At 44.3% G+C, this 14,009-nt stretch overlaps 1 long non-coding RNA gene across 1 annotated transcript in view; it reads right to left on the bottom strand.

Moving 5' to 3' along the window:
* Positions 1–14,009, bottom strand: part of LOC146870678 (uncharacterized) — a 315,755-nt gene that overhangs the window by 3,987 nt on the left and 297,759 nt on the right. The window contains exon 2 of the long non-coding RNA XR_014979017.1: positions 3,855–3,962. This is a non-coding gene — a long non-coding RNA (uncharacterized LOC146870678). The remainder of the gene's footprint in view (positions 1–3,854; positions 3,963–14,009) is intronic.

The raw sequence follows: 14,009 nt of genomic DNA, 5'->3' as shown, positions 1-14,009 counted from the left end.
AGACTTCCTAAAAAAATATGGATAAAGGAAAAAGTAAATTTAGTAACAAATTAGGGTAATTTGGGTCCATACTTGTTTTCAGAAAGTATATACACATGGACAATAGAATAACATATGAAATAAATCAGCATTTGAGGATGAACTTGTCCAACAAGTATCCGATACAGTCGAAAAACTTTTACTTATAGTAGTCGGTGTTAGTAAGAGTCTATTGTATACAAAAACAATGTTTTTGTTGTGTTGGCTGCTCTGGAAGATCTACGTATCTTGGTCCATATGTTCTTCCAGAGTGACAACGGCCAGGATGTCATAAAATCACGTTCCCACGCCTCTTCTGTTTTAGACTTCTGTCTGACAATGTCGGTACCTTGTAAGTAGTGATAGATAGTGGAAGCTTTGGGCATGGTTTGTAACAAAGTGTGAAGTTGTGGACAATAGAAGTATCAGATACAGTAGAACGTTGGATATATGTATCCATCACAGCTTTCTTAAGTAAGTTATATTTATGATTAAATGAGGCAGGCAAATTGAATGATTTGCTAAGTGAAGAAAAGGGTAAATCAGATCGTGAGAATAGTTGATGGACCCATAATAGTCCTCTTTGTCTCCAGGTCTTCCAGTAGAAGGGTTTATTCCGAATAAGCAGGATTTTGTTGTGCCAAATTGGTGAGTTGAGGAAGGAGTCTGGAGTACTATGAGGTGGAGGAGAAGTTGATTCAAGAAGTTTGGAGGTGAGTTTGATTATGGGAGTAGAGAGGGACTGAGGTTTGCGGGAGAAGGAAAGATACTCACAAAAGGAAAAGGGATATAAAAATAGACGTTCAAGTGAGGTCCAAAGAGGGCAGTCTTCTGTGGAATCAAGCAACCAAAAAGAGGCTTGACATAAAAGGAATGATTTCTGATATGCCGGAAAGTCTGGAAAACTAACTCCACCTTCTGGTTTAGGGCGAGTTAATTTTAATAAAGACATTCGGGACTTCTTATTGCTCCACAGGAAGGAGGAAAGGATGGAGTTAACTTTCTTCAATAGTTAGCGGAAATAGGAACTGGGATGTTGGAAATAGTATATAAGACTATGGGTGACAGCATCATCTTTATAGTGTCTAAACGACCCCACCAGGATAAGTAGAGAGGATGCCATTTAGTGGTTAACTCAGATCTTTTGAATACATTTATTCATGCATAGTACTACTGTGTCCGAAACTGAAGAAGTTAAGTGTAATCCTAAATACTTAATATGTTTAGGACTCCATGTGAAACTAGAAGTGCTAAAGTCTGATTTAAAAGTGTACTTGGTTAAGGGCAGAATCTCATATTTATCGTTCAATTTGTATCCAGAAATAAGGGAGTATGACTTTACTTCCGCTAAAAAAGCAGGAACTGAGTCCTCTGGTCTTGACACACAAGCAAAATATCGTCAGCATAAGCTGCAAGTTTAATATGGGAATTTAACGTTTGGAAACCATGTAAGTTTGGATTTTGACGCAATTTACAGAGAAATGGGTCCAAAGCTAAATTGAAAAGAAAGGGAGAGAGAGGGCAACCTTGGCGTACTCCCCTACCTAAATCAAAGAATGGGGAAATCAGGCAATTAGCGTAGACTGCAGCATGAGGATTAGAATAAAGGAGATATTAAAGATACAAATTTAGGGCCAAAACCAAACCACTTAAGAGTATAAAACAAGTAAGTCCACTCAACTCCATCGAACGCTTTTTCTGCGTCTAATGCTATTGCTGCAAGGGGCTGTTTTAGGTGGGATGATTTAGATAAAACGTTAAAGAAAAGTCGCGTGTTGTCTGTTATGAGTCGTCCCTTAAAGCCAGATTGTTCTTTGCCCAACAAATTTGGTAAATAGGAATCTAAGCGTAAAGCTAGCGCTTTGGAAAAAATGTTATAGTCAATGTTAACCAGGGAGATAGGCCTATAGTTTTAACAGTACTTAGAATCTTTTCCCTCTTTGGGAATGAGGCAGATGTGTGCTTCAGAAAAAGAGCCAGAGGAGCGGTTTAAAGAACGAAAAGAGTTTATCAGGGAGTACAATCTGGGCAATAAAAGTTTGCAAAAGTGAAGATAAAATTCAACGGTAAAACCATCTGACCTGGCGCTTTATCTGTTTTTGAGGTGTTGGAGAGCTTTGAGGAGTTCTTGCTGTGTTAGGTCCAATTCCAATGAAGATAAATCAGGACGGATGCGTTGGGGTTTTTGGATATTAGAAAAAAAATATGACCATGATTGGTCTGTAGATTGTGTTTCGGATGTATATAATTTATAAAAGAGAAAATTCATTCAATATCTCAACATCTTTAAATTTTAAAGCAGAATGTTCATCATAGATAGATTCGATATTTAATTTGTTGTGCCTAATTTTTAAATAATTAGCCGATATTTTTGCTGCCTTGTTTTTGCCTCCATATAATTTTGCACTAGATTTTAACAGGTATAATGAGGCATTATCTGTAGATTTCTTATTACATTGCAATTTGGCATTGATAAGAGCTGTTAAACATTCTTTCGAGTGGGACGTGTAGTATGAGTGCTCCAGTCTCTTAATGTCATGAAGGAGATCATTTGTAAGTTTGCGTGCAATTTTTTGTTTTTTGGCAACAAAGCCAATAATAATCTCTTGCTGAAGCTTTAAAAGCATCCCAAATAGTTGAAAATAACATGGACTCACTTTGGTTTATCACAAAGTACTCGTTAAAGAAGGTGGTGAAGGAAGCTGTAAACACTGGATCTAAAAGAAGAGCATTGTTAATTCGCTATCTTCTAGGAGCATTAACTTTAGGCTATATCAAGGCCAATTGAGACAGGGGCATGATCTGACAATGGAATAGGACCAATTTCTGCATTCGTGAGGGCTTGCGAAATATTGAGAGACGAATATATAATCTATTAGTGACTGAATTTGATGGGCTGGGGAATAAAGTGTATTCTCTGGTAGTCGGATTACACAAACGCCATGCATCAAGGAGCTTATGCTGAGTGATAGTGTGAACAAAAGATTTGAGGCTTATTGGGGACAAAAGAAACTTTGGAATATCTGTCTATAAACGGGTCATAAATCTGATTACAATCGCCAGCTAATATAAAATTATCTTCAGTGCAGTGAGTAATTTGCTTAGCCAATGTGTGCCAAAAAGAAGTATCACCTCCAGTAGGGGCATAGACATTAAGGAAAGAGACTGGAACACCCTTAAGAGACAATTTGACATTCAACCATCTGCCATCAGCGTCCGAGTCCTGCGATAAAACTTCCAACTGGAAGTGATTTACGACATAGTATCATGACTCCATTACGTTTAACATCCCCTTGAGAATAGAAAACTTCTCCCACCCAACTTTTTCTTAGTTTTAAAGATTCGACATCCGTGAGATGTTTCTTGTAGAAAAACTATGTCAGCGCCCAATTTAGCTAGATGAGTTAATACTCTTTGTCTTTTGATGGGAGAATGTAATCCCCTAACTTTCCACAAAATCAGTTTTAAAGACATAGTTTCAGAAAAAGAATAAAAAAAAGGAGCATGATACAAACGTCCAATTCATTAAGGCGACAGTAGAGGATATGGAAAGAGAAAAGATAGAGATAAATTGTCAGTTCAATCACCAGACAAAGGAAGAGAGAAGAATCAGATGACCTGAGTCAGGAATGAAAATTAGAGATGGCAATACAGAGGAAGATAAGTATAATAGACAAGTAGTATAAGAATGTAAATATAGGAAGGTTTAGATATGTAATGACAAATATATTAATAAACATAAGTGTGTAGAAAGAAGTGGAAATATTAGAGACACCAAAAGAGAAGAGAGTAAGGAAGTGCACGACAGAACAAATAACAAAAAACAAATAACCTACCTACACAAAGGAAACGTGGATGCAGGGGTGGGTGGAACATGGAGCAGACGAAAGTCTAGGGACGACTCGACTAGACCGGGGGAGGACCATGCCATAACTGAGACGTAACTGTGAAGCGAAGAATAACATACTTAACAATAATTTATAGGATGAACATGGAATAGTGAAACACAGTAACATGAACTAAGATTTACAAAAGCGACAAACTGTAATGCTATTGAGGAAAAACTACCAGCATATATATGAGACTAACATCATAAAATCTGCAATCAAAAGAATGGTGGGACCTCATATATACCGTTCAGGAAAGTCATGTAATATGTGAAGGTGAAGATCCTGAAGAATCCATATGATCCGTCTTGTGCGAATTGATGAAACTTTGCAAACGTACTGGATCTTCATATGTTCTGTTGTTGTAAGTAACCTTAAAAAGACATGGGTGAAAAAGACCGTATCTAGCTCCCATTGAACGAAGGTCTGGTCTCCTATTTAGGAAGGCTTTACGTCTGGCTGCTGTAACCTTAGAATAATCTTGTACAAAGAACAGTGTGGAGCCAGACCACGAAATCCGTTGAATAGCTTTAGCGGCTGCCAGTACTTTCAGCAAGTCAGTGTACTCTAGAAAATAAAGGATGACTCCTCTTGGGTCGTTGTGAAGGGGAAGTGTTAGTGGAAACTCGACCCAATCTATGGGCGCGTTGTATGTTCAGTGCAGTGTCTTCTGGCATATGAAGGATCTTAGGGAGGAATGATTTAAAGAATGTAAGAGTCCGTACCTTCGGCCCCCTCCACCAAACCATATATACGCATGTTTCTTCTATTAGGATTTTCAAGGTCCTCGACCTGCTTTTGAAGTGTTGAGACTTGAGTATGTAGGAAAGTAACACTCTTGGTGGTATCATTGAAGGAGGAGACATTTTGCTCTAATACTGTAAGTCAAGTTGTGACCAATTGTCTGAAAGAACTTGTAATTTGGAGTTGGTCTCCTCCACAAAGGGTCTGAGGGCTCTTATTTCCTGTAATAACTCCATTGAAACTGGAGAAGCTGGTTTAGGTGGCGAGGGGGGGGCGGTCTTTTTTCAGGCGTTTCACATTGGACTTTCCTGGTATTGCTTGTGAGGGATCCATTATTGTGCTAATGCTCTGTCACAAGTAATCCTGAGTCCTCCAGTTTGGAGAGTTCTGAAAAGAGTGTTGAATTTTTGATAAAAGCGTGTTGTAGTTTTGAAGCGTTATGAAAAGATCCCTTCGTTTTACCCATCAACTTGAGAGGTAGGTAAAGCAGAGAATCTTGAAAGCGGATTCAGAGAGTATTAGTAAAGGAGTTAAGAAATGGAGAAGCAGATTCAGTCTGGAAGATGCAGCACCTTAAGTAAAAACTATGCAGTCATGGTGAGTATTGTAACATACTATGGACCGTGAATTAATTGCATCCTTTAAACGTAGAGGACCACTATGACCACTGTTGCAGTGAGAGCCTTAATACTCCTTGATATGCCTTTTCCCTCCTCTTAATATACGTCATAGAAACTAATACATAAAGCAGGGGAGTGGAAAATGCAAAAATAGCCCCTTATTGAGAGGGTTGTGTAAGAGAAAATGCATAAAAATGTACAATCCAAATAAATACTTGAGTTCACCATATTACACATATAAATATTCCTCAAAATGGCAGTCGCAGCCTCATCTTCTCAGCAACTATGAAGTAGTGAGGTTATGCTGGGTTACTGTATCGCAATGAGTTTCCGCTAGAAGGGAGCATTAGAGTTATTTTATGCCAGAGGCTAGGGCACTCGTGGAAATAATTCATTTTCGCCGCTGTGAGGAGGAGAGACGTTTGCAGCGCGATCCACATAACCAAAATGGCTGCAGCGATGCCGCGATTTCACTTAGGAACGTTTTACCTTTAAATAAACCGTTCTGTTATTGTGAGGAGCTTCGGGCGATAACACATCCTTGTGTACACCTTCATGAAGGCATTCCTTCGGGCAGCTTCGGTATGGAGAGCCTCACAAAAACACGGCCATGCTTGTTGGGTGCCTGGCCACGCCCCCCTTCACTTTCATTTCTAAATCGTGTCTTTTCTCCTCTCACTCTTTCTCACGCTTCTTCCTCGAATGATATCCCTCATTTGAGCATCTATCTTTCTCTTCCATACACCCCTTTCCTTGTTCATATCTCATTTCTCTCTCTGCCCCTTATTTCTGCCCTATTCTCTCACTTTTCCTCTCCTGTTACTTTTCACCTACTCCATTTTCCTCCTTGTCCTCTGTATTCTGCATTTCTTCCTTATCTTCAACACCATTGTCTACTGATTCCCCTATCTCCTACCTAAATTGATAGCATTATTTCCCTTCTTTCTTTATTTGTGCCCTCCCTTCCTCTCTCTACCCTCACTCTCCCCACGCTCTTTCTCCTTCCTATCGCTTTCCTGTTTCTCCCATCCTGTCTTTTTTTTAATTCACTTACGTTTGTTTTTCATAACTTTTCTCATTTCCTCTACTGCACTTCCCTGTTTCCCCTTCCTTTCTCAATCCTTCCTCCCTTCTCTCTCATTTTCTCTCTTCTAGACTTACCCTTTACTCTGCTACACCGCAACCCTACCAACCTACCCCATCATTCCTTGTCAAAGAATAAACACAGATCAAGGCAGGCACTCATAAAAAAAACAAGCATTGGCAAAGCCAATACGTCACACCTTTAGGAGCTATTGGCTTTGCAAATTGGATTTAGCCATGGCTAAAGGAAATACAAGTTAAATAAACGTTATTAGGCGTCATTGCATCATTTTGTAGCTGCATGCCTACAAAATGATGCAAATTCCTTTTTTTGTAATGGAAGCCCCCTTGGGGGCGAGCAACATGGAGGCCCAAGGTGTGAGGAGGAAACTACATGCCAGAGGTAGGTGGTGAGAAACAACACAGGATGAAACGGAAGCAACAGAGGGCAGGTGGGGAGTAGAAGCAACAGGTGAGAGAGGAGAAGACCACGGGTGGTGGGAAGCAAAATGGAGAATTGGAGGAGAAGCAATGGGAGCAAACACAAAGTAGAGCAGGTGGAGAAGCACAGGGGTGAGCAAGCAACGGGGAAGTATGGGGGTCCAGAGGAGAAATAACAGCAAGAGGAGTGTAGGTGGGGCAAGCAACACAGGGGTGGAGGGAAAACAACAAGCAAGAGAGCAAAGTGGAGTGGTGGGGGAAAAGTAAATGGGTAAGAGTGCAACATGGAGTACTATGGGAAAGAGAAGCACACTAGGGAGCCAGGAGGAAACACATACACTCTCGTGGAGTGCTTAAGACAAAAGAAACAAGCATTTACCAATGCAATAGGTCTCGCATTTGTGAGATTTTGAGCTATTGGCAATGTAAATGGCACTGCCTTTTAAAATATTAAGGCATTTTCATTTACAATACCAATAGTTCAAACTTTGGCAAAAGTAAGACCTGTTGCATTGTAGAGCACAGTGTCCATGAATCGGGCATCGCGTTCACCAATAAAGTAAAAAATAAACAGCACGGTGTCTCTGAAGCGGCCGCAGCACTCCATATTATAGTTTAAAAAAAAATGAAACTGAGCCCAGTATCCCTAAAGCAGGCACCGCACTCAGCATGCAAATTTATATTTAAAAAAAAGTGAAAGAACATAGCCATTGTACCGTAAGTGCTGTGGTGGTAGGGGGCAGCCACTTTTAAAGTTAGAGAAGCATAGCGCTCTATACGAAAATCGGCCGACATTGTCCTGTGTAGGTACGCTGCAGATACAAAAAAAGCAGCCACCATTGTCCCCATTAGTGAATAAACAAAATAGTGCTTACCCACTTATAATGCAGACCGTGTAACAAGCCAAGTAAAAGGTCCAGTCGTTATGGGAGGTAACAAATGCAGACAAGGCGGTATCAAGGAGGGACTAACAAGCCTACTTATGAATAAGAAACCAGCATTTACAAAGGACAATGACACAAGCCAATGACAAATATGGGCGGAGAGTGGGAGGGACGTCCAGTGCATACCCTAATACAGCATGCCTTGCAGAGCGAGCAGCGCATGCGCGTGTCCCTTAGGCTTGACCTAAAAAGTAGGTCCCTAAAATAAGCAGTGGAAGGACACAAGTAAAGTGTGAGTGCTCCTGTTACAGGACAGACACAAGATGGCCAAGGTAAGTCACTGAATAAGAAGCAAGCAAATGAGAGTGAAAGGAAAGCCAACTAATGGTAAACTGTGGATGGGCTCTTAGCCCTTGCATGTTCTTGGTGAGTCCACAATATGTCCCACAATAGACAGTGCATTTACTGTCTAATAGGCTCAAACTAAAAATGTATTCGCAATTAAACAAACTGAAGCCAGTAGAAAGCACTCTGAGGCCACTCACACCCATTAGAGATAAACTCCTTTGCACAGCTGGCATGTTACTGTGTTAGTTAAGCAAACCTATATTTCACATGTGATCAAAAATTCCACAAACTGTGAATAGTAACCTGGAGAGGATCCCTGTGCTAATAGGTTACTGGAGACTAGCCACGTTTTAAGAAGCTTGAGAAAGACCATGAGTTTTGTTTCAGATCTTAGAGGAAAGGGAAGTTATTACGTAAAACTGCTGCATGCACATAGAATGGTCCACATGTGCTAAATACTGTGGTGCTCTTGGGCTTGATTGCCAGAAATATTTAATCTGAGGGGTTTGCATAAGCACACCTAGCCTGAAAAGAACAGAATTGACAAGAGAGACTTTATTTTCAGCTTGTTCACTTAGTCACCTGACTTTGCTGCTGCTGCTAGGTGGAGTGATTAAGAGGGTGGAGTTGTGGGGCGTGGCTGAGCCGAGCTGCAAAATGGCCACTTGGTAAAGAGGCTCTGCCGGCCGAGCACAACATCCGTCACTTATCAGGCGATTTACAACAATCCCAGACCAATACGGGGCACACACTGGTGCGATTGAAATAGCGCAGCGCCAAAGATTTGCGCAGTAACCAGCCTCGCGGTCACACGGCCTATCCTCAGCCCGGGGAGCGCGCTACAGCGGGGAGACAACAGCGCGACTGCAATCGTGGCCCACTTGGGATTCCTGGCGGGCTGCACTGGGGTCGGCCACAGAGCTGCTGCAAATCCGTGCAGTGACTGAAGGGGCAGCTGAAGTCTGCACAGACACGATCCCGATGCGCCTGGGGAGCGTGCGAGGAGCTGTGACTGCCCGGTGGGCCCCGCCGACAAGCGGACTGGTGAGTGGCGTGCCTGCTGCTGAGTCCACATTTACTCCTGGGCGGCGGGCGGAGGCTGCTGTGACCACTGATAGCAGAGCGGGTGGCATCACGCGGAGCGGGTGCTGCCTCTGCTGTGACCCCCGGTGCGGGAGAGACTGTTGTGCACTACGGCCCTTTGGGAGCATAGAGTGCCTGGCTGCGAGTACCCCTTGGCATTCAGGGGGAAACAACCTACCTGCAGCAGCGGTCCGTGCTGGACTAGCTCCTGTGGCTGGCCTCTGTATAATAGGCTGCGTAGATCAGGAGGGACGCGTTGACTGCAGCACACGGAGGTCCATACGAACAGGAATTAAGTGCCGCTGCCATCTTGAGTACACAAGGGCCTCCAAGGAAGGAGCGGCCAGTTGGCCAGATGAGTTCGTGCAAGAGGTAGTGTGGGGGCAGAGTTGTAAAGCCCCCCCCCCCCCAGGGGACATCACAGTTGCCGTCTGTAGACACATCTGCATGGCAAAAGGCCGCAATACCGGGACTTGTCATAGAAGTGAACACCCAGCATACTCCAAATACGACCCGGGTGTTCCGGTTGTAACTGGGCCCCCCAGATATGCTTACTGGAAGGCACAATACCAGAAGGGGGCCAACCATGGGGAAAACAGATAACAAACAGGCCAAGCTGTGCTTTGATAAATGCTCCACTAGAGAACAGGTCACTGAATCGGCGCCTCCAACAATAGTGCCAGAAACGCAAATGGACTCCGACCAAGAAGATGATATCAAAGCCATGTTGCGCAAGGTCAAGGTCAGTCTGCGTGTGATAGGCTCAAAACTGGACTCTCTCGCGGCACGAATGGATAAGGTATCGCAAAAGGTAGAGAAGCATTAAAACAGGATTGACGCACTTGAATCCAGAGTGTCGGACTCCGACGACCGTCAAGCAGAAGCGCAGGAACCACTTCTCTGCATGGACAAGGTACTTGACGTAATAAGGGCATAGAATGAAGACCTCGAAGCAAGATCACGGAGAAATAACGTTCGCATGACGGGAATTCCAGAGACCACAAACATAACGAACATGGAAAAATACATAGAAGGGCTCTTAAAAGACTTGGGTCTATTATGATGTAGGGCAGATCCCCACCGCCCGCAATGGTGGTAGCGATCCGCCCTACATCATACCCCGCCTGCCTCCCATTTCCCCGCCATATTATGATGGCGGGGTGACCGCGGCGGACGGAGAGACCGTCCGCCGCTTTTCCGCCCGGTTGACGGGTCGACCGGGCGGGAAAGGGTTGCATATGGTGGCGGTGTCTGCTGGACACCGCCAGCCATATTAGGATGCCAGCGTGAAGCACCCTTTCCTTGGCGGCGTTGCCGCCACAGAAAGGCATGCGGATTCCTGAGTTGAGGGCCCATTGCAGGCCCCCTGGATGTTGGGTGGGATGGGGGGGGGGCACCTGGGGGGGTACGCATTTGCATGGACGACGTGGCAGGCACCGCACACTCAGTGCAGCCACAGCATTGTGGTGGGCGGTGCTGTGAGCACCGCTCACCACAATGCTGGGAATAGAGGACGCCACCGCCACGGTGGCAGTGGCATCATAATTGCCAGTGCGGTACCACCGCACCACTGGCGGCTGGTCGCAGCACCACTAGGTGACATCCGCCGCCATCCTATTCGGCCCCTTATTCGGAACAGATCTGTCCGCAATGTAATTAACAAAAAATGTATGAAACACCAATAAATAACTTTTAAAAATTAATTGCCAAATAAAATTAATCAACTATATAAATTAATTTTCAATACCAAAAAAATATTTATTAAAAAGTAATTACCAATTAATAAATAATAAAAATAAAATTACTTTTCAATACCAAAAATATTAATTATAAAATTATTTCCAATCCATAATTAATAAAAAATAAATTAATTATCAATACACAAATAAAATTAATAATTGCTTAATTAGAATTCCACCCTATTCCCCTATAAACTCACAACCCGCTCCAATAATAAATTAATACACTTAATATAATTAATCAATAAATACAGTAGTTACCAATTGTAGTGAATCAGCCACTTTTGTGGTCTGACACCCTATGATGACCCTCAACCACCACCATTCTGTACTGACTTAAGTGTGTTCTGCCTTTTAGTGGAATAGTCTTTCCAAGAATAGAAGGTATGGTATGTTGAGGTGCAGTCTTGTGGGTGGTGGTGCACACATGTGCTCAGTGTTGTATACTGAGGGATTTAGCGTATGTTATTTGGGTTAGGTGAATTATGACTTTGACCTATTGGCTTTGACGTGGTCTAATGTCATTCTGCCTTCTGACTTTACCTTGCTTCAAACTTTTCTGTGTGCACAGTGGTGCTTGTAAGTTGTGTGGATGAGAATTATAGGTGCTCCTTGCTTTTTTGATTCCATCTTGCTTTGGGCCTTTGTGTGCATGGCTTAACTAACTCTGAAGCCATTTTCTGTGACGAAGAGGGCATGTTTTGCTTTCCTGCTGTTTTTCGCATTTTACTGACTAGAGAGAACTGGTTCTTATCAGAGGAATGTACATGGTTTGACTTTTAGTCATAACAGGGGCCTGATCAACCCTTGGTCTGACCTTGAAGCAGGCTGGTACTGGTTCTCATGAGAACTAGGGGGCGTGGCTTGCTAGAAGCTTCGCTGTGTTTTGAATGTGTATTAAAAAGGGGAGTCTACACTGGCTCTGTGGAAGTTCATCCGTGAAGCAGACGTGTGGTCACGGAAAGTGGGGTCACCTCTGAGCTTTCACTCGGTTCAAGCAATGGACTCCCCTTGAGCAAAGTGGGGTGAAATGATGAGGTGAGGTTTTCTGCTACTAACTGTCTCTGAATTCTTTCCTTTCCTTCTTATTTTCTGATTCTTAAATATATATATCTATATTTCTAAATATATATTTGTCTTGATTGAGTTTCAATCATATTATTGATATGTTAGTCTGCTATGTTAGGTGCATTTGGCTTACTGTGTGATGCTATTTACTAAAAAATACATCCCAGATATACCAATTCGTCTTTTCCTTGTAGCAGGAGGTGTGGACTCTTCTTGGCCAAGTATTCTGTTGTAGAAGGATGGGTGAATTCCCTTCTAGCAGGTAATTGTGTTATAGGAAGTTGGCGCTACTCCTCACAAGTGATGCGCAAATTGTTTTCTTGCCTTGCCTTTGGGGGAGTGTTGAAAGTTTGCCCGCCTTAGGAAGTGCTGTGTATATGTTATATTCCATAAGTTTGGAACTGATATTCTCTCCCTGGGAAAGTGACGGTACATTCCTAGGTCCAGGGGAGATCTAAGGTTTGTCATTACACCAATTAATAAAAAATAATTACCAATTAATACAAATTAATTGGCAATTAATTAACAATAAATTAATTATCAATACCAATAAATAAATAAAATTAATTACAATTAAATTACTTCCCACCCTAATCCCCTATAAACCCACAACCCGCTACAGAACTAAAACGCAAAATGTAATTAAAATTAATTACCAAAAATTAATTAATTTACTATAATGAAATTACTTCCCACCCTATTCCCCTATAAACCCACAACCCGGTACAGTACTAAAATGCATAATTTACTTAGAAAAACATTACTGGGGGGAGCATGGCTTGCAGCCGCGGAAGATGGCCGCTTGCTGATAGAGCTCCGCTAGCGGTCAGCAACGAAACCCACTAGACGGCATTATCCGAGGGCAATCAGTGGCGATTTTCGGGGCTCTGTCACGCTGGAACACGGCGGCAGGCTGAGCGAAGTTGAAGCTGCCGCCAATAAGCATTACTGCCCGTAAAACAGCGACCTTCGCAATTCTCCCCGATGCACCTAAAATGGCGCCTTCCTGGCCCTGAGACGGCGGTGACTACAGCTGGGGGACAGCGGCTGCGGACGGGGGCTCAGACGCGTGTCTGAAGCAGGATCGTGGTGAGAAGCCGAGGCGGCATAGCCCGCGGTGGAAGCCAGAGCGCCTGGAGCAGCTGGTTGAGGCAGCGGGGCTGAGCCTTTGGCCGGGTAAGGCGCCCTTCATCTGGCAGCCGGTGAGTGTGAGCCGGACGTGGCGAGGCCGCAGGCGAAACTCGGAGCGCTGAGGGAGGTGGGGGCAGCGAGGCCTGCCACAGTGTTAGCGCCCACCAGTGTGATCATCCGGACTATCGGTGGGGCTGAGGGCCCACCGCGCGTGTGCACTGTACTGTCCTGGAGGTCGGAGCGTGGTTCCCCCCCTGGAGAGGAAAGAAGCGCTGCGCTGGACAGTGGAGAGAGCCCAAAATTGATCACGGGAGTGGGCGGTGTGTGGAGACACGGCGGCCCCCGGGCCTTCGTGTCTGGGCTACCGCCCGCACTGAACGCCATTAGAGGGGGGCCTGTAGTGGAGAGAAGCCAGACCTTGTGGAGATGGGCTGTGCCTGACTGCCCTTTGCGCGCTGCCTTTTGCGCCTTAGCGTGCCCTAGGTGTTTGTAGGGCGCCCGGCTTCCCCCCGAGAGTAACGTGGTCTTCGAGGGGGGCCAACCCCCCCATCGCATCTTGTCTGGACCTCGATACAGGTGGCACACCCTGGGACGTGGGCCGCAACAGACCACCAGGCCCGGGCCAGTCAAACCAGATTGACAAATACACAGTGGCCATGGGGAAAGAAGACGGGGCTTCAGGAGGGAGCCAGCAGGAAGATCCTGTAGCTAATGGTCCAGACCCCTCCTTGAGGGACATAATGGCAGCTATTCGGGAACTCTGGGGAACCCTGGAACCCAAACTAGACTCGGTGACAGAGGAGGTCAACCTACTACGGGTGCACTTCAGGAAGATGTCTGATAAGGTAGCAGTGGCGGAACGGGCATCGGGAGTCTCCGAATCAAAGACAAAGACTTGAGGAACAGGTTGCTGCCCTCACCAAAAATCAAACTGACATCTACGCCAGGGTCGAGGCCAAGGAG

This window comes from Triturus cristatus, chromosome 1_1 (assembly GCF_964204655.1).
Source record: "Triturus cristatus chromosome 1_1, aTriCri1.1, whole genome shotgun sequence".
Lineage (NCBI taxonomy): Eukaryota > Metazoa > Chordata > Amphibia > Caudata > Salamandridae > Triturus > Triturus cristatus.
This window is presented reverse-complemented; position numbering and strand designations above follow the sequence as displayed.